Source organism: Pinus tabuliformis, chromosome 1_1, assembly GCF_031772625.1.
Source record: "Pinus tabuliformis cultivar Carrire ecotype Pingquan chromosome 1_1, CPIR1, whole genome shotgun sequence".
NCBI classification, from domain to species: Eukaryota; Viridiplantae; Streptophyta; class Pinopsida; order Pinales; family Pinaceae; genus Pinus; species Pinus tabuliformis.
The window spans coordinates 574,353,480-574,361,188 of record NC_142297.1 but is presented as its reverse complement, the minus strand read 5'-3'; positions in this window follow the sequence as shown (position 1 = coordinate 574,361,188).

Genomic DNA, 7,709 nt, shown 5'->3' with positions numbered 1-7,709 from the left:
AGGAGATGTTGCTGGAAATTCTCTCTCCTTAATTGGGAAAACTTATGACGTAAATATTGTTTGGATTAATACAACCTCTATGCCATCATTTTATTTAATTTGTGAGTTATATTGTTATACATGATTAATGTTTCATCTATGTAAGTTATCTCTTTAATCCGAGTGTGAGAGTTGGTCTGGTTAAGGCCCACTAGCCTAGCTCCACAACCCATTGTATATCATTTGTAAATTTATTTTGTTTGTGCATTGTGATTGAATAATTACTATGATTTTGATTATAAACATGGTGTGGATTTGTTTATTAATCCTTTGGTCTTGCACTTCTTTCATGCTGAGGATTTTTATTCCATGTATGCAATAACATTGTGAATCTACAAGTTGCAACTTGAATATTAATTTTCCTAGTAAAATGCGCAATCATTTCCTTTTGAATAGTTGGATAGGTTCTAGATCTGTTATGTCTTTTCCTGAGGGCTTTGACTTCAACTTAAATCTATTATATCTAGTTCTATTTTGATAGTTATTCATCGATTTGGGTGTTTTCTCTTGCAAATTCCCCTCTCTGTTAATGATCTCATACTAAATGCTTATTTGGGTTGATTACTTAATGTTTTAGATGTTCTATTACAGAAATGATTGGTTCTTTTATTTATGATTTGAGCTACCTTGGGCTAAGGTCGATTGGTTGTGACATGCCTAACCTTGTTGCATGAACTGTTGTGAATGAATAACTACTATGAGTCTTGATGATTTGTTCATATCATTGATCTATGATATATTGTTATGCTCTTGACCTGCGAGAAATTCCAAAATACCATAAATGCAAAGAAATATAGCGCAAAACACAGAATAAAATGAGAAAAACAACAATTATTTTATTATTCAGTAATAGATTCAATGTTCACATGCCTCTTCGAGGGGGAAACCTCCAGTAGAGCAGAGCTTGATTGCAATAAGACTCGATGATCTTTCCTTTACTAACTAAGAATATTTATATCTAAATGAAATCCAAAACCCTAACTACTAGTGGTCCCTTACATAACACGGGTTAACCACTTTATTTGCTAACTATGGCTCATTTACAACTAACTATGGTCCTTTTTCTTTAATGTGGGTCAACCAATTACAATTATTAATGCAGACTTTAATTACTCTCTAACTAACTATGACTATGAATCGGCCCATTGGGCTTGTTACATAAATAAAGGGGTTAGGGTTGGACCCTAACATGCTCTCCCCCATCGAAAGTAGCCTTGTCCTCATGGCTGAAGCTGCGGAAACTACTGAAGAAATATGGTTGGTTCCCATGTCGCATCTTCTCGAGAGGTGTCTTTCCACTTGACGAGGACTTCCTTGATTGTATCCAAAGTGATCCTTCCTCATCGAATTCAGTTAGACTTGTTTGAATTCTCCAATTGTTCCCCACCACATTCTTAAGGCATGATGTATGGAAGACCGGATGGATTTTTGAAGTTGGTGGCATGGCCAGTTTGTAGTCGACTGCTCCAATGCATTGAAGTATCTGATAAGGTCTATAGAATTTTGTTGCTAGTTTCTAGCAGCCCTTTTCTTTGAGAGATGTTTTCTTATATGGTTTCAGTCACATGAATACTTGATCCCCTTCTTGAAATGTGCACTTGGAATGATGTTGGTCTACCTGTTGCTTCAGTCAATTATGAGCTTGATGTAGATTATCTTTGAGATGAGCTATTATGGCACCATGGTTTTGTAGGAGTTGATCAGTTGTCTACACTTTAGAACATCCAAGGATATAAGAAATAGGTGAAGGTGGGAGTTGGACATACACTACCTTGTATGGAGTCATCTTGGTGGCTTCATGATAGTTAGTATTATACCACCATTCAGCTACAGGTAGCCACTATACCCATTGATGCTTCTTTTCTGAAGTGAAGCACCTTAGATATGTCTCCAAACATTTGTTGAATACTTCTATTTGACCATCGGTTTGGGGATGATATGAGGTACTTAGTTGGAGTTGCATGCCTTGTAGCTTAAAATGTTCTTGCCAAAATCTTTTGGTGAAAGTGGGGTTGCAATCAGACACAATGGAAGTCAGCATGCCATGCAGTTTGAAGATTTGGTCCATGAAATATTGAGCCACCAAAGAGGGGGTAAATGGGTGGGGTCGAGTGCAAAAATGAGCATATTTAGAAATTTTGTCCACAACCACCACGATGACGGATTTGTTGCCCTACTTTGGGAGACTAGTGATGAAATCCATTGAAACATTTGTCCTGACAGAGGCAGGGAGTGGCAATGGTTATAAGGTTCCCGGTAACTTGATTGTTTCTCATTTGTTGCATTGACACACATCACGTTCAACTACAAAAGTAAGAATGTCATTTTTCATGCTAATGCAAAAGAAAGAACGACAAGAACAAGCATAAGTCTTCTGAAAGCCTGAGTGCCCTGCAGTTGGAGATGAGTGAAACTATTTGAAAATGTGGGTTTTGAGGGTAGATGCCAGAAATATAACTACTCTATCCTTGTAACAAAGAATATCATCCTTCCAAGACTATTCAACTGAAGAATTAGGATCTTCTCTCAAGTTATTAATAATTTGGGGGAGAGAGGGGTGTGTGAACCATTCCTTGTGGGCCTCTTTAATCCAATCTGGTATGGGAAGAGAGATTCATAGTAGGGTGCTTTCATCCTCAAATTAGCATGATAAAGCATCAACTACTACATTGTCACGCCCTTTCTTGTAAATTATCTCATAATCATATCCTAACATTTTGGCTAGCCATTTATTTTGCTGTGGAGATGATAGACGTTTCTCCAAAAAATATTTTAGGCTTCGATGGTCTATGCGGATTTGGAAACGTCGCCTCAACAAGTATGGTCGCCATGTGTCTACTGCATGTAATATGGCCATCATTTCTTTCTCATATGTAGATTGACCCAGATGTTTTCCACTCAGTTGTTGGCTAGTGAAGGTTAATGGTCGACCCTCCTACATTAATACAACACCAAAACTAGTACTGCAAGCATCACTTTCAATCATAAAAGATTTAGTGAATTCTGGTAGGGCCAATACGAGAGTGGAACACATGGCCTGTTTGAAAGCCACGAATGCCTACTGAGATGCATCGTTCTAGAGAAATGAATTTTTCTTGAGAATATTAGCAAGGGGTCTAGAAATGTGACCATAATTGCGGAAAAAATTACAATAGTAGCCAGTGAGACCCAAGAATCCCCTCAAACTCTCCAAGGTTTTTGGTTGGGGTCAATCTTTCATTTCCTGTATCTTTTTTGGATCAAACCTCACTCCTTCACGACCCAAAATGTCTCCCAAACAGTTGACTTCTTCCATGCCAAAAGAGCACTTGGACAATTTGACAAATAATTTATGATTCTGAAGTAGGTGAAAGATCAGGTTTACATGTTGAAGATGTTTGTCATGGGTTATGTTGTAGATGAGCATTTCATCAAAGAAGAGAAAGAAATATTTTCAGAGATATGGTTTCAGTAGGTGGTTCATGATTATTTGAAAAGTAGATGGAGCATTACAGAGACAAAATGGCACGACCAAGAATTCATAATGACCTTCATGAGTTCGGAAGGTAGTCTTGGGAATGTCTACTTCCTTCATGCGTATTTGGTGATAGCCAAAGCGAAGATCTATCTTGGTAAAGAATTGAGCACCATGTATTTCACCAAGAAGATCATCAACAACTGGAATAGGAAATTTTTCTTTGATAGTGAGCTTTTTAAGGGCCCAAAAGTTCGGACACATGCACCATTCTCCATATTTCTTTGGCACCATGACCACTGGTGATGAATGAGGACTAATGAGGGGACGAATAACACTGGCTTCGAGGAGTTCCTTGATGATTTTTCCAATTTCATTCTTTTAGGCAAAAGGATATCAGTATGGGTGCACATTAGGTGGTTGGTTCCCCTGGATCAAAGGGATGTTATGATCATGTTCACCCCTAGAGGGTGGAACCTCTTTAGGTTTGTCAAATACCTTTTGGTGGCATCCTAAGACCAGTTGCATATCAGAATGAATATGAGGAGTAGTGGATTCAATGCCCTGAATGGCATTAAATTGGGTGATGACTCCTTAATGGCCCTTTTTCAAAAGATTGTCCATTCGATGCGAGCTAATGATAGTAGGAGCACCTGCCTGGAGTCCACGTAATGTATGAATGTGGTCGTTTTGCTTAAATATCATATATAAATCCTAAAAATCCAGTGTGATCTGGCCTCGGTGTGCGAAGCCATTCAGTACCCAAGACAATGTCACAACCACCCATTTCAATAAAAAATATGTGGGTCTTTAGGTGGTAATCTCCCATCTGAAGTTTGATATTTTCATAGTGGCCTTCACATTTCATGGCCCCCCCCATCGGTGATAAGGACTTGGAAATTAGAGACTTCCCACACAGAACAATGAATAGCTTCGATGACTCACTTATGGATAAAGTTATGAGTGCTGCCACTATCAATCAATAGCACTATTGGTCGATGTTTAAGAAAGCCTTGGATTTTGAGAGTTTGAGCCAAAGAAATGCCCGCCAAATCATGTAGTGAGATAATTGGCTCATCTGGCATAGCTGTGAGATCATTGTCAGGTTGGGTTTCCTCAACTTCATCCTTAGGCCCCCCAAGAGGCGGCGCTTCCTCAGATGAGTTGCTATCAGTAGCATAAATTTGAAATAATTTTGGTTCCTTGCATTTATGCCCCGAGGAGTATTTTTCATCAAAGTAGTAACACAATCCTTATTTTCTTCTTTCATTTATTTATGTTGGAGACACCTTTTTAACCTTAATTGTTTGGGTAGCGCCTTGAGCCTAGGTGGGCCGCCACTTGGATATGAAATTTGGACGAGTGGACTAGGTAGCTAAGGCGAGTTCCACCAAAGCGGACTTTTTATGGGCATCCATCAACATAGTTAGATGGTGCATCCGAACATGGGCTTGGATGGCTTCTTTAAGACCAATAATGAAACACTCCGAGTAGAAGTCATCTCCTAGACAGTCAATTCTGATGGCCAATGTCTCAAAGGCTACAATGTAGTCTATTACTTTGCATGTCTGTCGAAGCTTAGTGAGATGGCCCAAAAATTAGATTCCTTGTCAAATCGGTCACATATGGATTTTGAGAACATGTGCCAAGTTATGTTTCTGGGATAACATTTCTAATGCCACTGCCACCATTGCCATCTCTCTTGGTCCAAGTAAAGGGCTCCCACACATAGTTGAGATTGATCTTCACATATATCATTAAGGGAGAAATATTTTTCCATTTGTGCTACCCATACTGCAGGATTAAAGTCATCAAATTTGTACATGTCAATATTGGGTGGCTGAGGGTGGGAATGTTTGTGATTTCCATGTAAGTGATTGTGATAGCTAGATTCTCCTTCAATGTGTTCATCAACACTCTACTCCTCCTGATGAGACCTCTGCATCATGTTGGTGGAAAGTGAAAGCTATGAAGTAGTTTGGTCCATATTTCCTTGGAACTCATCCAACTTTTTTTCAAGGCTCTCGACCCTCTCATAGAATATAACTTGAGATTAGGTACTTACCATACACAAATCTCGGTCAATTACTTAAGATCAGTGTTCTCGAAAAGAGGGCGAGCTCAGGAATCTATTGGTGGGGGTCACTTGAGGTTACTTCGGAAAATTTTGGGACTATTGGAAAAATGAGGGTGACAAGTGAATGGTACCACTGAAATCAGCTCGTCGTCTTGAAGGTTATAGGTTAAGTCTCTTGCAACCATCCCGGGATGGTATCAAACTCTAGCAATGCCTCCCACTTAAGCATCACCCTAACTTCATAACATCATCCTTTGCGTTGTTGATGTCTTACATGTTGTCCACCAACTACTGTGTTGTTGCTACAACTATACTGTTGCTGACACTACCACTATCAACACTGCATCTGTACTACAACTCTTTCTGAAATTCTGCATCCGTGTTACTGTCACTGCCAACTGCCCCTACACTACATACTGATGTTCCTACTTCATCAACAATTGAAAAACATCCCAAATTTTTGAACACGTGTTCAACATAGATGCATCTCGATGTTGAAGATCTGATTGTTGCTAGTTCCACGTTGTCCCTCTGAAGCCATTACGTTGTTGTTGCTACTGCACTGTGCCTCCCTGCACTATGCTGCTCAGACTTGGCATTCTGGCCACTGCATCTGTCGCTCCAATACTCCTCTACACCAACTGACATTGGTCTATCTTGCTACTTCTGATATGGGCTCCTGTAGTGAGGAATTGATCTAAGAGATGGGCTTGTCAAGGATCTTGCCCATTTGTAGCTCTTTCGAACTACAACTCTAAATCAACCCACCTCCCTCCTGGAGGTATCTCAGATGTCATGGAAAACTCTTCCTCCTCAATCTTCATGTGTGTAGCCTTCGAATCATGCTTCTCATCTCAGAATTAACTCAAATGATCAAAGACATGCAGTCTAGTCAAGAAAAACTAATAGCAAATCATGCCAGAGAAATGACTTCCATGGGAAATAGGTTACAAGCAATGGAAGTTGTTCAATATAATCAAAGGATTAAATTTCAGAACATGGTGGATACCATAAAAGATGAACATGTTGAGGAGCTAAGTTCCATAAAAGAAAATCTTAAGAAATAAATGAATTATATTCAATAAGATCATAATAGAGTGATAAAGGATAATGAATCTAATCAAATATCTCTTCAGAAAGGGTTATTAGCTAGAGAATAAAAGCATACTGAGGCACTGAAAATCATGGAAAATAATCATTCTAATCAGATGATCACCATGCAAGACCATTTGATCACCATGGAGGAAAATCATGCTAAGGAAATCAGTGTTATTAAGCATAATCATTACAATGAAATGAAATCCATTGAGGATAGGCTACAGAGTGTGATTAATACCATCGAGGTTGAACATGTACAACAAATGAAAATTATGGAATTGGTACATGTTGACGAAATAAATACCATAAGAATTGAACAGGTCACTCTTCAAAGTAAGCTACAAATGTTGCAAAAGTCACAACTCCAACCAAGACCAAAGGATGAACCTCCCAGCCCACCCAAACAGCCTTCATATTATTATGGATAAGTAATTGATTCCATTGAGAAATGGTTAAACAAGGATGATCCACGCGAGAAGGAAACTGAAGGAAATCAAATCGTTGGTTGCAACACTGATCTAGCAGCTTTTAGAGAACAATGTCATGAAAATAAGGAAGAGCAGGTGAAAAAAAACAGTGGCATTCCAAATTTTCCAGATGAACGTTATCTGAATCAGATAGAAAGTTACATGTAACTTGTGTCAACATCAACATGGAATCCTACCGAGAGAAAGCATAAAAGGAAAAAGAGAAGAAGGAAAATGTTTGATGCATCTAATGATCAGGACCAGCTTGATTTTTGGATAAGACAGAGTCTTAGCATTGTCAGAATTCAACATGGCACATCCGAGAAGTAACCCACAGAGTTGTCGAAAAATAGGAAAATGCTTAGTATGCACCATGTTGATGACATATGATGCCATAGGGAATTTTTTTGTATAGTATCTCTCACCCTATTACCTTTTTATTTCATGTTTTTAGATAGTTTATTTCACGCATTTATATTATGTCTTTTATATTTTAGTTTGTTATAGTAGATTTCTTATTCCAATGACATTTTCTATATATGCATGATGATTTCCATGTTGAATGGGTAACTAT